The sequence below is a fragment of the Aythya marila genome (genome assembly GCF_965140915.1).
Source record: "Aythya marila genome assembly, chromosome: 11".
Lineage (NCBI taxonomy): Eukaryota > Metazoa > Chordata > Aves > Anseriformes > Anatidae > Aythya > Aythya marila.
In genome coordinates, this window is record NC_139052.1 from 7,998,860 (window position 1) to 8,017,530 (window position 18,671).

Sequence of the window (18,671 nt, forward strand, 5' to 3'; positions counted from 1 at the left end):
CTGATGGCTTCACTCCCATTCTCAGTATTACAGCTCTCAATTTTGTCAATTCAGTATTTCTTTTGTTGAACAACTGAGTAAATTCACAAAGCAGAGCCATAGCTCAGTAATGAAACACCGAATTTAATGTACTTATTCTGGTGCAAAGTTCCAGCCACAGCACTATCAAATGCTAGATTCACTCCGAACAGGCATTCCTATGATGAACCAAGAACTTTCTTGTTCTTCAGTGTGTGAGATATCTAGACATACATGCTAGGAACACTACTTCGTTCTGTGCAGTCTCCAATCTTATCTGACCAATTTTTAGCTTTGCAAAATCATTTATCAGCTTTGCATTACCCAATCATAGCAGATTTTGAAGAGGTTCAGAGTTAGCAGAGTGTATGTCCTGTTCACTGGGCTGTACTCAGTATTCATAGCAGTAAAATAGGTCCAACTCTTCATCATCTTTGGACATCTGTGGCAAAAAATTACTTTGTCTCTTTGTAGCTCTGCAAAAGAATCCCCTTGACGTGATTCTTAAACTGCTGTGGAGAAAATAGCCACCTGTCCTATGTGTCACACAGTGAGCTACAGCAGCACAACAGGAGAGAAACAGGATGTTTTCCGTCTCCTCTGCTCTCTGACAGGTCACACCTTCTTCATCCAGGATCAGCATTCAAGATGATTTAAGTTCAAGATTATTCAGATTCACATATTGCAGTTGAAGAGAGGGATCTTTTCCTTCCACACTCTAACCTTAAGCCAAGCCCCATTTTCACAATCTTGGTTCAGTTGGTACCAATTAAATATACTGCGTGTCAGCTTGCACTGAAGCATCAACTGCAATGAGTTCACTTTGGTTTGGATTTAGGTCATGCTGCCCACTGATGAGAATGAAACCATAAGGGGGGGAAACAGTGATCTATCTTTATTTTTTATCTTATTTTAAGATACAAATTGTAATTTTTCCCCACATAAATTCCATTTATGGAGTATCTGGACCTGCTTGTGCAATCAGCTATACCAAAGGGACTCCACAAAAAGTGCCAAGCAGAACTAGCTCAAAGTGTCTCAGTGATGTGGACAAAACTGTGTATTGCCACATCAAGGCTGAGAAGAAAAGAGCTCTGTGTTGTAGAGCGTGCTGGCTCATGCCATATCTCTGCATCAGCAGGAGCCTGCCAGCACTGTAGGGTGGGTGCTTTGCTTCCAACTCCTGGGGTGGGTGAGAAGGTGGATGGTGGAGGCTGGTACAAGCAAGAGGGAGCAAGTACCAGAGTCAAGGCTAGTAGGTTCAGGACCCTTTTGCCTTTCCAGAAAATTGGCAACTACCTTTTCTGCCTGTATCTAAAGTAGCCCTCGTGTACACTCTGTGAGGACTCAGCAAAGTATTGGTATGAACCTCACTCACACTGTCTAGAGCCTGTGAGTGCACTTAATGGAAGCAGTGATGTCTATGTCTCATTTCGAGGAAGGATCATGCTAAGCTGTTGTGCCGCTCCAGCAAATATCCTTCAGAAAGCTTTACCACCAATTGGAAAATACCAACTTACATTTCCATCCAGTTGGCAACTGCTGTCCATGCAGTAAAGCACGAGCTGTGAAACTGGGTTGTAGAGGTTATGATTAAAAACAGACTCTTGAGATATGAGCTGCTCAGCGTAACTGGGAACTTTCCTCTTCCAGGATTTAAACTGTTCCCCCAAGCTCTGTTTACAGTCTGGCAAGAAAGAAGTTCCTTTCTTTAGTAATTTCAGTGTGGAACCTTCACCACTTGATTACCTTTCATGGAGTTACATTAGAGTTACTGGTGCGTGGGTAAATTTGTATGAACAGAATTGGTCCAGAGTTAGTTTTATGGCTCATTCTTGAAACTTTGCAAAGGCCAAATTGCATTTTGTGAGTCCTCCTGGATTTTAAAGCTCTTCCAATCTAGGCACACAAGGATTTGGAATGATTTTGCTGGCCAAAAGCCTTGCAGTCATCTCCTGCCCTTTCTTTCTTTGCTGAGATTAGGCCCCTTGGGAAACATGGGAGTTGAGCAATGCCAGGGTGGCCAACAGAGACAGTTTTATACACTTTTTGGGAAAAAAAAAAAAAGAATTCACTTCTCTCCAGATGAGGTGATGGAAGCAGAGTGGGGTGGCTGTAGCCAGCATCCACAAAAGCTTGGTGTCACAGTGTCCGAGTGTTAAACAGTTGCTTAGCAGAGTAGGATCCTCAAAGCTTCAGGTGGCCATTCTGTGCACATGGGAGTGAGGGACTTCTATAGACGAAGATGCCAGGACAATGGAGCACCTAAGGATTTACACAGAGGGTTTGTTGCCTACTTGATATCACTTGGCTACCTGAAAAGGGTCCACAGCATTTATGGATACTGTTTTCCACATCCAGATCAAACAGACTGTCTACATCTCTAGGTGTTGAATCAAGCATGTGAGCAAGCAGTAGGGTCTGCTCACAGCTGTGTGTATCAGCAAGCAAGCTGTGCTCCTCCAGAGATGCAGAAACTTCCTTCCCTTCGTGCTGCTGTGTTCTAGATAGCGTGTTGGCCCTTGGCCTGGAAGCAGCCGGTGGTTACAAGCATGTCGTGGTGACAAACAGCTCACCTCTGTCCAGCTGGTGGCTGCTCAGTTGCTGTACAGAAACCACTCACGGCATGTCTGCTGTCTCGCATGTCTCTCTGCCCAAGGAGCTCAACTTCTGAGGTCTGCTGGTGGCCAGTCGTGATGGCCAAATGCCCTTAGGGCTTTGTTGTTGTGAACCGTACAAGTGAGTGTGCTCAGGAACTCTTCTCCGTCATTTTATTCCATCTTGTTATTTATGGTTAAGAGTATCTCTCCACACAAAGCCAGCAGGTTACAGTTAACTAAGAAGGTGGGAAGACTTCCTCCCTGGAAGACACTAAAATAGAAATGCCCTGACTTCAGTTGCCTCAGCAGTCCTGCTGCTTTAAGGGGCCAAGGGAGTATTCCATCGCCTAAACATAGGTGCCTGTAGCTGTTTTAGATAACCTGTGTATCCACAAGATCTGCACCAGGCTAGCGTATAACACAGCCTGTGCATGAAATCTGTGCCTTTTTTTGGAGAGGCAGGAGCAGACTGGGGACAAAACGTGAGAGCATTACAACGTAGGTGGCTGTGATTAGGCAGCTGACTCCCAGCCAATGTGTCTGCGGGCTTGGGGCCGTGCTGTGCACTGCACGACTGATGGCAACTGCCTGCCACGGTAAGACAAAGAAGGGGCTATACAGCTATCTGCAGCAACTTGGAGCATGTGTAACATTTCACAAAAACAAAGCTTCTCCACATGAGTGGAATACTAGGATAGAGCAGCCATGTTCTCTTCCCTAGGCAAGAAGAGTTCATTTTAGGATTTTCCTTTGGTTTTCCATACTTTGTTCTCATGCCGCTCTCATAAAACATGTATTGTTTTTCTTTTCTCCATGAAAAATAAACATCCTAACCAGTAAACAGATCAGGCAATGAAGTTGAATTCAAAATAATCCACTGTGGGAAACCCAGCATAGGGAAAAAAAGTCTTAGCCAGAAATGTGATACTGCTTTGAATTGTTCAGTTTGCACATATCTGTCCCAGCAGCTGCTATTGTATGAGAACAGAGCTGTCCCCCTGCATGCTGCATGCCCTGAAGAGCTAGTGCTGCGTTAGCTCAAGGGATCACTTATTGCACTCGTAGTGCAAAGGGATCTGTTCCTGCTGGCAGGAAACTCCAAACACCACAGGGCTGCAGAATCCGGAGTCTCTGAGTCCTGTTAAAATATGGGCTGTCTGGATATTGTCCTGTCAGAAGTGGAACAACGTAGAGTTTTCTCTTTGATAATACAGATGGCTGGCTGGCTGAGGAGAGTGGTGAAAAAATGCTGGTTTTAATAGTGAAGGCATAGGTGGGAACAGATGTCATAGTCCTTTCTGCTAGTCCCTTCATTTCAACATTCCCCATGTTACCTCCCAGATCATGAAGCCAGTTTGGATCAGAGGCAAAAAAGCCCCACCAGGATTCTTGAATTTTTAATTCACTCTTCCCTGACTCTTGCTGCACTCTGATAAATCCAAGTTCTGAAAGTTCTGAAACTGAAAACTCGTCCTCTGTCTGTCATCCTGCTTCCATCTGAGGCCTGCCGGGGATGCTCCACCAATGTAATCTGTGGCAGGCTCTCAGTTGTTTCTCCATGTTCTCAAAACAAAGAGGAATCTGGCAGCCCCTTGGTTTTATGAGCTTGAGTACAATTCACTGTTAGAATTTGCTGTATGATCACACTGTGACTGGAGAGGAAGATGGCAAGGCTTGAGATGGTTTCTGTGGCAGGCAATGCTTCAATCTAGTACTAGATACTGCAACCTCCTGCACAAACCAGCTGCTCGCTGGGAGACAGCTCACTTGCTCAGGGGGAAAGGAGGTGAGAGTCTTGGTGACTGACTGAATTACAAATTTCTTAAAAGCTCTGTAGATACGTATCTCAGTGTTAATCTTCACAAGATTTCATCATACGTCTGATGAATTCACAAAGTTTTCGAAGGGCTAAAGCTTTCATGTCTAAGTAGCTGCCAGTGCTGGGAGGTAAAGGTGCATCTGGAAATTGAGCGATCCCATGGAAACTGCAGAGAGGAATAGCTGCAGTGGGTAAGAGCAAAGATTCTCTCTCCCTGTGTGTCCACTGCCTAAGGCCCTTCCCTGACACCCTGATGAGCCTGCATATCACTTCAGCAGGCTGGGAGACATACAGCTAGCCTGCCTCTAAACCAGGCCTTGGAAATCTGCATGCTTGTGTCCCATTCTCTCAATTTCCTCACTTTTGCGTCCCACCTACACAGAAAAATGCAGGACCCATCAAAAAGTCAAAGGGGTTTTCCACTGAAACCACCTTTTTAAAAGCACTGAGAATTTTGGGCATCTCAGGCTGGGCTGAGACAAACAGCATCACTGAAATCTGCAATAGTTTTGATGACCAATGACTTACAGCTTTTACCTAATGTGAGTAAAATATAAGCTTTGGTATCCTTTTGTGTGTGGCTTCTGTTCTGCCCTGTGACACAAACCTAGAACATACACCTATGGGGTAAGAGTTTATCTTAGTGTCTCTGGAGAAAGATGAGTAATTTAAAGCACTCTTGATAGAAAGCAGTGTTATCAGCGTGAGTCAGGGAGACCTTTTGAGCAATAATTCATTGTCCATGTAAAAGCTGAGATTCTGGTGCTATTAGGAGGTTACTGATTGCTGAAACTGTTCCTTTCAATTTCTCCTGCTGCAGCTGGGAGATTTTTAAAATGTTCCATATGTGGAAATTTATGCAAAATTGACACTGTGTGACTCTGGTGCACAGTGTGTCTGGAACATCTAAATAATGATTTTAATTTGCAGACGATCCTGCACAGGGTGTGCCAGGACATCAGCAATGACTGCAGTGAGAAGTCTGTGTCTGAAACAAGCACCTAATAACTCTTTTTGCAGCAGTTTTTAACACTGAGCTTATGCAGTCTGTGGCAAGGCTGGAGACTGAGAACATATTGCAGTTATTACAGACCCTGAAGTCCAAGTTCCTTTTTAGACACGTCACCAGTAATGCGTTTTAATCAAAAGTATTTTAGTGAAGGAAATTGGAATCATCTGGACATGGCTGGCATCGTGTTCTCTCAAGTGTGATTTATTTCCTAATTCCCTTAATGATCTTGATATCAATACTTTGTGATGAGCATGAAGAACACTAAAGGCCTGTAATGTGACCATTAGCTCGGTTTATACAGCAGTGTTACTGTCCTTGGCTTTATTGCAGCAGCAGAATCTTTAAAATGGGTCATGAAGCCATAGGGCAGCTATGAGAATGGTCAGAATGCTGTGAAAAGATCATTCTGGGGACACAGCTTTCTTCTTTGCTAGTGTCTAAGTAACAGAAGGGTGAATTAATTCACTGCTTTACTGCCCTCAGTTCATCCTGCTGGAAAAAATACCTAGGACGATACTTTGGGACATGGGGTGGGGAACATAGTGCAATATTTCCCCTCACCCTGTAGCCAGAGTCAGAAGCAGGATGAACACAAAATTACATTTTCAAGGAAGGGAAAAAGTAGGTGAGAAAGGTGTAGTGTGTGCCTGCGTGTCTGTGAAACAGCCGTCATGCCAGAGGAACTGGTTTTCACACAGCTCTGGCAGTCATAGCTAAAGCTGAATGCAGTACCTTTTTGCCTTTCTTCCAGTTTGTTAAAAAGTGACCAAATTTGTTTAAAAGTTGTTTCAAAAGACAGGCTAAAATGCAGAAGGAGATGTGCAGCTGACACAGCTGCAGTGACAGAAGGGAATGCGATATGCTCCCGTAGGCAGCGCCGTGGTACGGATCATTACCTTGTTGCTCCCAGAGCTCTGTGATTTGAGCACGTCGATCGATGCCATGGCACACAAGATTTCCTGTACAAAACTCAAACAGCTCTTTCTCCTCTCACCCCAGAGAGCATTCTGTGTGTTATGTCAATAGATAAAAGTGATAAAAATCTAAAGTGTAGTATTTGGAGGCGTAGACAGACCTCAGAATAAAGCCCTGAATCTGTTCCAAGGTAGGGAGGAGGAGAGAGGGAGTTTATAACTTTCTCCATCATTTTTTTTTCTTCTTGTTTTTGGCTGAGGAACAGAATTTAAGGGAGAGATTGAATTCTCTGTCGTAATTAAAAGCCTGGGAAGAGCTTCTTTGTATGCTTTTAAAATTTGATGCAGTTGAACAAATTGCTGTTTAGGTCCCTAAATTGTTTGGCGTTTGCTCTTGTTAAGGCAAATTGTGGTTGCATTTACTTTTGACCCCAATACCTTATGAAAGAGTATGTTGCTCTCTACCAAGTTTAAACATTTGCATGTGATAAATTTGTGTAGTAAGTATAATGGTCTGTTAAATTAAGCTTGAATGTATTCAGAATATGTTAATTTACTTGGAATAAGTAATTGTCGTTTTGCCTGAAGCCTATCATTTGGATGCTGCAATAATTAGGGCGCCCCTTAGCCAGATTTTATCATAGAATAACACAAAGCAAGTAGGTAAGAAAATTGCTGGGTGAGAAGAATAAGCTTATACCTTGAAGAAGACGATACTGGGTTAAATGTAAAAGATTTGTCTCCATAAGCAGACAGGATTTAAATAAATTTTTGGAGCTGATTCAACAGTGGCAGAGTGACAGAGCTCCTCTCAGAGAGCAGCAGCCACAGCTGGGTGGCTGGAGGCAGCAGTGGGCAATGGCCCATGGAGACAGTTGGGGGCAGCCGCTCGTTGCGGCGGATGGAGCAGAAGAATCTGATGGCAGCCTGCTAATGTGCCTCTGGTGAAGAGAACAGTGCACATAAATGGGTCATAAATAGATGAGATCAGCCCCAAATAAATGATGCAAACGTACAAACATCCTGGTGTCCGCTGGCTGGGAACGGTGCGAGTCTCCCTCCTGTTTACCCGGTGCGGGAGGCGTGCAGTCACTGTGAGGCACTGAGGTCTGGGCAGCAGCTTCCTACAGAAGTGCATTAAGGCCTGGCAAGCAGTTTATGAGCATAGTTACCCACACATATAGTAGAGGTGCTTTTTAAAATAACCTTTTCACTCTGTAGATGTGGCTTATGTTCCCACTGGAGCCCAATGAGTCTCTGCAGAAGATGGAAGGAGTTAGCTGGCTTTAGAGGGATATCCGCAGAAACACAATGTGAGGAGACGTATGTCACACCAACGTGAGGCACCGTGGAACAGCAGGGTAGGGAACGCTGTGTGTGGAGCCAGTGCAAATCAGCAGACCAAAACAAGTTGCCTTTGGGCAAGGAAGCAGCTCTTGTTCCTCCTCTGCCCCTGCTTGCGAAAGTCAGGATGTGCCTTTCCCACTATGTCCAGGGGTAAGGCACGGGAATGCAGGAAATGACAGGAAGGTGGGTGGTCAGGGACTGCAGCCACGAGCTGCTAAAATGGAAGGTGTTTGTGTGGGACACATGTTTATCCTTTGGAAATAGATGCAACAGTCTCCTTCGAGTTCCAGGTGCCTTGCCCAGCCCGTTCCCTCCCCTAGTTAAGGCCTCAGACCTGCTGTCAGGATGCTGGATGCTGCTCACTTGAAAGCAAAGGGTGTTACGTGCTCAGAGGCTGCTCAGCACGTGTGGGCCATGTGTGCACACTTCTGCACCGGGAGATCGTGGGGCAAGGTTTGAGGAAAACTACTGGCATGGGCATAGGGAATTTCTTTTAAGGTTCGTCTGTAAAGTACCAACTGCATTTCTGACTATAAAAATAGCAACAGTGCCCTTTGTATACGTGACTTTAAGGGCAGCATTTGTCTTACATTAGTATAATAACTACTGTCTTTGCATTCTTAGTGTTGCAAGAATAGCCAGAAGGCATTCAGCCTGCATGAGGCCTGCATGAGAGATGCTGTGTTCTCCATAACATGTGGTAAAGTCCGCTATTGTTTCTGGAAATCTTTGTACTTTGAACGCATCATTTAGCTGCCTGATCATTTGTGTGCATGATAAACTGTGTGCTTTGACTACTCTTTTATAAAACTGTGGCTATGAAAATGCAATGGCCTTTTATTTTATTTGAGCAACAAAGTGGTGTACTGCGAGACGCACCCATTTCCCTGCTGGGAAATTACCGGGTGCTTTACGCCCCGGAGCTGACTGTGGGCTGTGTCTGTGCCTTTGCCATTGTTACTCACCATGGGCAGAGGGCACAGGAGGACTAAGCCCTTCCGTTGCCCTGGACTGTGCTGTGCCAGGTGCTCTACAAAGGCAGTTTGAGGATCTCCCAAACTTCAGCGTCTGTATAGGTGCCCGAGGGCACACTCCTTGTCCCTACGGAGTTCCACTGATCTACGTGTGGGTTGCCAGCTCGTATTTTAGTGGAGAGCTGGCGGGACAGGAGCAGGATTAGGGCAGCGCAGAAAAGAAGCCATTCACACAGCCTCATTTCAGGGCCTCCCCTCTGAGCACTCTGCACAGCAAGGCTTTCCTCCAGAGCCACACCATTTCCACTTTGCTGGGTTTTTGGCACAACATGGGCCTGGTGGAAGAGGCATGACAGCACTGCCCCATCTGTCCAGTCTGCAGGGTGGGTCTCAGGACAACCTGCACTTCTGTGAAATGAAGCCCTGCTCAGCGTTAATCTGGTGTCACAGCAGAGCGCCTCCAACTTGCTTTGCTCAGCCACGATAGCTGGCTGAGCCCACTAGGCTTCATCTGGTGAAGGATACATGGCTGAAAGATGAAAACAGGGCTTGTTAATTGCCAAGCCACCTGAATCAATAGGGAGCTCTGCACGCTACTTCGCGTGGTCTCCATGGACCCCGTATGAAAGATGAAGGCAGCTGTGACCTCGCTTCACCACCCTTGCCTCAATCAATAGCGACCAGCTTTTAAAGTCCCAAAAGGTGTGATTAAGCCTCTGCTGCATGAAGTTAGCATTTCTTACCATACAGCCCATTGTCTGGAATGAATGGGCCTAAAAGCCCTTATACCATGAGGGTTAATGACCAGATGTCCCTGGAAGGAAGCCCATCAGCCCTGGCCCTCAGTGCCAGGAATTACCACAGCAGATTTCGTTCCTCTTTGCATCTGTATCTTAGCTTCAGTGGGCACTCCACTTGAGTAAACAAGTGTATGTGTGCAGGACTAGACCCAGAGGTGTCCTGGGAGAGCACTGGAAGGAGAGTTGTGTTCCTCATTTCTGTGGTGTGGAGGATGCTCCTAGTCAATGACAGGAAACATCAGAGGGTTGCAAGTTCAAATCCTTCCATACCTGGGAGGAGGGTGGGGTGTATTTCTAGTCCATATAGCCAGCACTTTCTCTGGACTAGTCCCTCTTACAAAGTGAGTGCTTGCATGAATGTGATAGTGGCCAGCGAGGCTTAAATCAGACTGTCCCCTTGTAAAAGCAAGGCTTTAATAATGCACAAACAGGACGATGTCTGGGGGAAAACACTAAGGACAGGTTTGTGGTTTGCAAGAGCAGATGCACAAGCACCTTTAACAGGAAGGCAACGGGCAGCATTGTTTGGAGAAATGAATGAGGAAGGCAAAAGTTGTTTCATATATGATCTACGTAGCGTGCAGATTTGGCGGTGCTGATACAGACACACCACTCTCCAAGGGCCGTACCGATGTCGCTGTTTTCAGGCAGCAAGCCACCAGTACATTATGCCAACATAAAAGGATCCTTTGAGCAGCTGGCCTTCCTACTTGCATTTTTCTTTCCCCCCTGTAATTATTGATCCCAGAGCTCAAGAGGCAGTGAGGACATCTCACTCCAATGCTAATACTGATATCTTGTTGTCCACATGGGGTATTATTGACTGGATGTTACTCCACACAATGGGACAGGAAATTTGGTTAGCACAGTGTAACCGGGGTTTGTGGTGATTGCTGCGGTGTCCTTATCAGTCTTCTGTCATTCTCTTGCAGTTGCTAATTAAGGCTTTAATTTTACCTTAGCTATTTTGCATGTTAAAATTCTGAAAACCTCTGAAAAATATGGATAAACCTCTGGTGCCTATAGCCAGCAGCAGTTTTGCTTTTGGAGAAAGAAAAGCCCTGTAAGGCTGCTTCTCTGCAGTCTGTGCCTTTGTAGGTGAGCTTGTGTGTAAGAACAGGTCGTTAGGGATTTGCTGCTCAAGGATGGAGGCAGAAATAAATTTTTTTCAGGCACAGATAAAGCTGTTCATAATTCAGTTTGAGTGTGAGATTAGTTTCCTCTGAAACACCATCAGAAAGCACTTGTTCACAATCTAGGTCACAGCTAGCTCGTACTGTGTTTTTCCTACAGTTTTACTTCTTTACCCTGAATAATAGATTTGTGCTTTGAGCTCAGTACCATGAACAAAACCTTGGTACGGATTAACATGACCAGCAGATGTTGTGAACAGAAAATCCAGCTAGACTCATTCAGCATAAACAAATATTTTGAGGTGCATTGCTCAGACAGTGATTAGTTTGCCATCTGTAAGTAGAGCTACAGAGGAAATGAAAAAGATGGAGTATGCTGAAAACTGCAGTGGGAAAGAAACTACATCAGGGTACTGATTCATAATGCAGCCGGGAAACGGTGGGGTTTAGACTAGGATCTGCTGGGTTTTAAGATTCTTGCCTCTTTGAGAGTCAGCCCATCTGTGAGATGCTTTTCATGTTGTCAAGTCAGCAGTGGAGTGGAAACTTTTTTTTTTTTTTTTTTTTCAAATAGGCAGGAGGAGGGGGAAAACCCTGCATAAAAAAGAAGCTCCCATGAGAGGAAAATATTGCATGTACCTTTTCAAAATCCTTCAGGATGCAGCTGCAAATATTGAAGACAAATGGTTGCTTGAAAATGCCAATAAAGAGAGTAATGGAAACAAGCTATGCCTAAAATTCACCTCAGCCTTAGATTCTGAGAGCAACAAAGATAACAGCATAATTTAGGGCATTGAGTGCACCCTCAGTAAGTTCACAGATGACACCAAGTTAGGTGCGTGTGTCGATCTGCTTGAGGGTAGGAAGGCTCTGCAGGAGGATCTGGATAGGCTGCACCGATGGGCTGAGGTCAACTGCATGAAGTTCAACAAGGCCAAGTGCCGGGTCCTGCACCTGGGGCACAACAACCCCAAGCAGAGCTACAGGCTGGGAGAGGAGTGGTTGGAGAGCTGCCAGGCAGAGAAGGACCTGGGAGTGATGGTGGATAGTCGGCTGAATATGAGCCAGCAGTGTGCTCAGGTGGCCAAGAAGGCCAACGGCATCCTGGCTTGTATAAAAAGCAGTGTGGCCAGCAGGGCTAGGGAGGTGATCGTCCCCCTGTACTCGGCTCTGGTGAGGCCGCACCTCAAGTACTGTGTTCAATTTTGGGCCCCTCGCTACAAGAAGGACATGGAGGTGCTTGAGCGGGTGCAGAGAAGGGCGACAAAGCTGGTGAGGGGCCTGGAGAACAAGTCCTACGAGGAGCAGCTGAGGGAGCTGGGCTTGTTCAGCCTGGAGAAAAGGAGGCTCAGGGGCGACCTTATCGCTCTCTACAGATACCTTAAAGGAGGCTGTAGCGAGGTGGGGGTTGGCCTGTTCTCCCACGTGCCTGGTGACAGGACGAGGGGAAATGGGCTAAAGTTGCGCCAGGGGAGGTTCAGGTTGGATGTTAGGAAGAACTTCTTTACCGAAAGGGTTGTGAGGCATTGGAACAGGCTGCCCAGGGAAGTGGTGGAGTCACCATCCCTGGAGGTCTTTAAAAGACTTTTAGATGTAGAGCTCAGTGATATGGTTTAGTGGAGGACTTGTTAGTGTTAGGTCAGAGGTTGGACTCCATGATCTTGAGGTCTCTTCCAACCTAGAGATTCTGTGATTCTGTGATTCTGTGATAATGGAGCCTATTGATGCACTAGGAGGCTGAAATATACAACAGCTAGAAAGGTAAAGAGTTATTTAGAATCTGAAAGTAATGTGTACAAAAGTCTGAGGTGGCAGATCATTGCTGAGATCATCAACACACAAACAGGAGGTGCTGAATAATGGAAGTACACTATGGCCTCCCGGCCTTCTCTTGCAGGCAGTATGAGGAGCGTCTCCAGTGCCCTCTCCCAAATGAGATATCTCAGCAAACTGTATTAGGTGGAAGATAGTCACAACATTTTCAGAAATACAATTCTTTTTGCCAAGGAACATCAAATAGGGGCCAAACCTTTCTTGTCAGTGATGGAACTTTAGCCAGGAAAATTCAGTAGCGTTAGCGCAGGGTTTTAACTGTAAAAGCAAACACTTATAGAAAACATCCCAGTAATTTGGGCACTCAACAGTATTGCAAGAAAACTGGTTCTAAATTGCTATTTTAGATGATGCTGTGAGCTTCAATCTGATGGTATGGAAGGTGCCTGCTGATGGTAAGAGCTTTTTGATGGCATGGAGATTTCTCCTAAGGCCTAAGAAATGAAGAAAAAATCTGAGAGAAATTAGTCTAAACTCTTCTGAAACAGAATAGAATATGAGTATCACTTCACATCTATGCATCTGATATGTGGCAGGGCAGGAAAGTGTCCAGTTGTCCCACTTCCTCTGCTTTTGAAGGATCCTTGGGACACAAATTCCCTGCAAAGGAATAGAAAGAATATATTCTGAGCTAGCAGTTCTAGAGAGGGGACTGAGAAGATTGAAGGATGGGACACAACAGATAGGAAAACAGAAAGGCCGGTTCATTTCTGTCAAATTCATCACAGGTTTCTTGGATGCTTATGGGGGCACTATCTGAGTCTGGGTAGGCCTGTTCTACGTACAACAAATGCAGGTGGTCACTGAGCTCTGCTGAGAGCAAGGCTGTAAGTGTACGGGGCACACACCACTGGAGCAGTGGCACTTACAGGCTGCAAACACAGCTAGAAGCCTGTATTAAGTAGGTTAGATCCGTTATCCAAGGAGACCATAGATATATCATGGGAGTCTGTGACCTCCCGGAGAGACATCAACTACTGACCTCGCAAGGATGGCTTAGAAATGATCCTCTAGCCCTTCATGGCCTCTCCTCTCATGTGTTATTGAGAATCTACCTCACACCTGCCCTTGAAACCTCAGCCTGCTCCTTTTGAACTTTCCCTGGTCGCTCACTTAGACTTTCTAACTACACATCTGCAAAACTCCCCAGAGGCACAGCACCGTCCCTCCTCAGGGAACTACCCGTGCCAGGGAGTCTGCAACACACTGGGCAGTGCTGCGGCAGCAGCAGGTCTGTGCTGTGCCACTGCTACTGGCGGCCGCTGGTACTCGGGGCTTCCCCTGCCGTCTGTCACCTCTCAGATGCTAAGGCTGTTGCAGCAGGAGCAGCCTCTGTCCCACACGCACATCCATTTTACAGCGGGGCCTCTGGTTGGAGGCAGCACTCCATTACCTCTAAACAGAAAAATACCACTACCAAGAGAACAAAGGCTTTCAGCTGAGATTAACATTTTATTGCATAGGCGGTAGGTATCAAAGGACTTTATGGCTCTTCTGGAGGCACTTCAGTCCAGTTGGATTAAAATCAGCACAGCTGTTCCCCAACTGGTTATGAGAATGCTTCCAGCAAGCGCCACATCCTGCTGTCACTGTCCCTCTTCTGGAGGATGCGCCATCCGCTCCGCTTGCTCTTCCTCCTCCTCCCCCTCCTCCTCCTTGCCCCGGGTTTGGTTCAAGCCTAGCAGCCTTCATCCCAGCGTCTTCATCCCAGCGTCCTCCCCGCACTTCCCAGCAACAACCTTCAGCACAAAACTGATGAGCAGGGAGCAGGGCATGGGGTTACCAGTGAACAGAATGAAATTGCCCAAGCGACGCCATGAGGATGGGAGATGTCAGCCTCCTCTTGCACTCCTCTCCCCTGGACATTGGGCTTGTAGCCAGCGACTCCTCACCTGCCTCGGGGCTGATCAGCAGAGGCAGCAGGGCAGGCACTGCTTTGTGTGGGCTGCTCTGGAGGTGGGGTGGTGAGGACTGCACAGCCACCACTGACAAACAATCGATTCTGCCTCTGCAGAAAACTTTAGTAGCAACGCAGCAAAGAAGAGGGGCTGAAGACTCAGGCCTCTGACCGCACCTGGAAGTGGGCAGTAGAGCGTGTACATTTAAAAGGGAATACATGAGAGGCCCTGTGCCAAAGAGGCCAGGACAGCAGGGCTGGAGCAGCTCCTCTTCTGCTACAGAGCTGCAGACGGAGGATGCAAGTGGGAAGCAGTGACAGAAGGAGGGTTCGGAGTTTGTCTAAGCTTCTTTGATTGCTCTGCGATGCGCTGCATCAAGTGAGACTCTTGCTGTGCTCTAGCCTGGATTTCACTCCATCTCTAGGATGCAGATGCCATCTGCAGGAGCCACTCGATCCAGCCTCCTGGAGGCCACAATAGCCGTGAAGGGAAGCTTTAATTCTAGCAGCTGAAGAGGCGTTAGAGAGGAGACTGCCTGCATCCCGAGAAGGAAGCACAACCTTGTTTGTGGCGTGAGCTGCAATGGAAGCTGGCAGCAAAACTGACCTCAGCCAGGGCCTGGGAGTGAGACCGCTTGGCTCAGTCACGCTCTTGTTTTAGGTCATAGATTGTAGATTGCAGGTCTCTCCTGGAAAAGCTTTGGGTTTCCTGCCTCCAGCAAACATGTTTGATAGCATTTAGACAGGAAGACTGTAGTCCCCCAGCTGACTTCCACCCCTGAATACCTCTTGGGTTCTCCTAAATGCACAGGTCTCTGGGACTCTTACCTAAACATGACTCGAGGACCATTTTCTAACACGGATGATATGGTGTTCTTATCTCAAACTAATACTTGGTCTCTGCTAAACATGGGTATGGTTTTGATTGGTCGCTAGCTTTATGAATTGGATTTTATCTTGCTAAAAGCCTCATTCACTTGCTCTGAATGAGCCAGGTCCCACTAATCAGAAGACAAAATGCAGATAGTGGCTTGTCCTGCTGTGGAGGTTTTGGTGAATGACTGAGGATTGTCAGGTGGGCATAAACTGTCTTCATATTAGAAGTGTTTAATAACAATCAGTAGTTAAAAAGATCTTTAATTCTGTCCATACTCCCCTTGTGCACTAGGGAATTGCAGTGCTTGGTGCTGCAGGGCACAACTTTGCAACCATTCCTGCCAACTGTCTCACTAAATAAACCAATTTTCTCTGTTGTGGGTGTATGAAATGTCTTTCCTGCTGGTGTCCCTCTCTGAAGGCATGGAGCTGTGGCTCTCTGTGGCCCAGATGTGCCCGGCAGCAGTGCCCACTTTTTTCCCTCCAGCTGTGAGAATGCACATGGTGGTACTTGTGAAACTAAGAGCCCTCCTGCAGTGAGTGAGGAGAGCAAGCTATTTGGCTCTCCAGCATACAAGGGAGCAGATGGCAGGTGAGCCCTACCTTCCTGGGGGGGGGGGGAAATACTTGTGCCCCAAGGTTTTGGGGTGAAAGCTCTGCCAGCAATGTCCAGGCTTGTGAAGCTCCTGAGGTAAGAAAGCCGAACTGTGCCTCCCCCCACAGTTTCCAGCAGCATTTAGGAGAAGGCAACAGATGCCATCCATTTAAAACAAGCATGTCAGTAATAACCACAGCCTGAACCAAAACAGATGTCATCTCTATGGCTGTTAAGCCTGATATTTCACAGACTGCCACAAGCACTGGACAGTGTAGCTTGAGGTTCCCCAGTTGCTTGTACTTCCTGAAATGAAGACCTTGTGCTCACAACTCAGAATCCAGTTAATCTGCCAGCAGCACAGAATACCCCTTCTTCTTCCTGACATCTCTGGGAAAAGACTTTGCATGTTTAGACTCTAATGAGCAACTAGAAAAAGAGATTTTCAAACTCCCAACAATACAGCAGGACCAACAGTACTGTAACCTGAAAATAGACGTCTGCTGATGGAATAATAAAAGTTCATCATCTTATTCTTTTATTACATGATTTATTTGGAAGTAAGCATGTTTACCTTGCTGAATTTCCCCTTTGGTGCTAATAAGCTCTTCACAGCAAGGCTATTTTCCCAGACACCATTTAGACCATGAAATATACTGAGCCCCAGAATTAAGTTTTGAAAAGCAGCTTCCAGAATACTTAAACCACTCTTATACTCAGCCTGAACTTGAGAACAATTCATGTGCTATCTGCAGATATTTATAAGACAGCATTATCATCTGATTTACTGAGAGTCTGCTGAATGTTTGGGAGGGACTTTTAGAGGGGTTTTAGCATTGTGTACATCTGTGTAAATGGCAGCTCCTGCAAGAGATTAAAACAAACTTTTTGACTTCCTGAGTGCCATGATTTCAGAGGAGAATTTACTGAGGCAAATGGAATTGCTATCAGTGAATCAAGTAATAAACACCAGTCTGAGATAATTAATATCCCAGGGGATGAGAAATCAAAGGAGTGTTATTTCTCAGTGGAGCCTAAACATGGGTGAGGAACTCGATTTTCAGTGTCCTTTGTGAAGCTGGCTCATGCAACACAGATTCGTTGCCACACAGTTAGTGTTAGCAGTAAATGCTTTTTCCTCTGGAATTTATTTATTTACTCGTTTTAATACTGGGGATTTTGTGTAGGGATTATTAAACAAAATGCAATTGAAAGTAAAGCTTAAATTCATACTCTTGAAAACTACATGGCAGCACTGAAGATACTGCAATACAAACAAATTACAAAAGCTAAGATGTATCTCAAATCATGTGGTATCAAAACAAAATATTCGGTCGGGTTCTTGCTGAAACATTCAACCTGCCTACATGTCAGGAAGCTACATTCTTTGTTCGTTTACAGCTAACCTAATTCCTGCAACTTTGCTGGAATTTTATATATATATATATGGCATGTTCCCATGCCGTGTATATATATAATTATAATTATAATTATAATTATAATTATAATTATTTTTTTTTCTTACAGGCTGTCCAATAAAAATTGTATAAACCTTTTCTTTATTTTTTTTTTACTAAAAATATGCTAATGTCAAAAGAGCTTTATGATCCTATTAATTAGCTGCCCCAAGCTACAACTTCAACACAGTCTGTGCATAGATTACTCTATGTTCTACCCATCTCTGTAGATTTACTTGTGCATTTTAGATTCCTGATTGATTGGTCTGACCTCAATTTCCTACACAAGTTTCTCAGGTTTTCATTTTTAAACTCCTACATTCTTGCATATGGAAAATAAACGTCAGTTGTTCTGGTTTTCAATCTACTACAGCTAGATATGGAAATTAAACATTATGCTCTTCCCCTAAATATCCCTTACTGCTTTAGACGGGAGAACTGTGTAAGGTTCACTGCATTCAAGCACTAAATACTGCAGTCACATGAAGCCTGTATGTAGCCAGGATTAAAAGAGATTTGATTCAGAGGCCTCTACTTCAAACTGCTGGACTGATCTGCTTCTCGAGTGGAACGTATGGGAATGGTGTGGCTGCTGCATGGCTGCTCCTACTATTGCCTTTCATCTAGCTTTATAGAAAGGGGAGAAAGGCACAACCAGAAAAGTGTCTTGCATTACACTGGGTTTTCTCTTTCTTAGCATGATCTCTCTTCTTTCTTATACTACTCTGGGACACAGAACTGAAAGCATTGTTTAGCTCAGCTTTTCCTGCAACAAAACTACTTTATCCATTTGAAGGTTGAAATACAATGAAGGAGAGCGCTGACATTCTCTGTGTGCACTGGCTGCCTTTTGCAAAAGTAGCACAAAGTGCTTCCTTCTATTTGGATTCTCTTCTTCACTAAGACATTTACATTTAGCCTGCTTCTGTCAGCTCCAATTAACTCTAAACCAGCAGTATCTATCCCCATTTTTCTTCTGGGCAAGTCCTTCCTTGAATTTGACTTATTTGGGATGTTAGACTCCAGCTGGGAAATGGAGAAAACATTTTGGAAACTGCAAAAACACCTTTCTTTTTAGACGGTCACATAACACCTTAAAGGACACCCTAATTCTCAAAGAATCACACAGAATGCAGAACAGTGGGGTAACCCAACTGCTACTAAGCAGAGAAAGAAAAAAATTTAGTACAAATTAAGACCATGACCAAGTGGCCAAACATTGTGTTAAATCAAAATATATATGGGATTTGCTGTCCAAAAATCCATCTGATTTAATGGATTTGATATTCCTTTCATCTGAGAACGGAACTTAAAAACTAAGCATTTGATAATAAAGGATTTAGCACATGAACAAGAAACAGAGCAAAGTCAGACTTCAGTCAACAGTGGAAGAAAA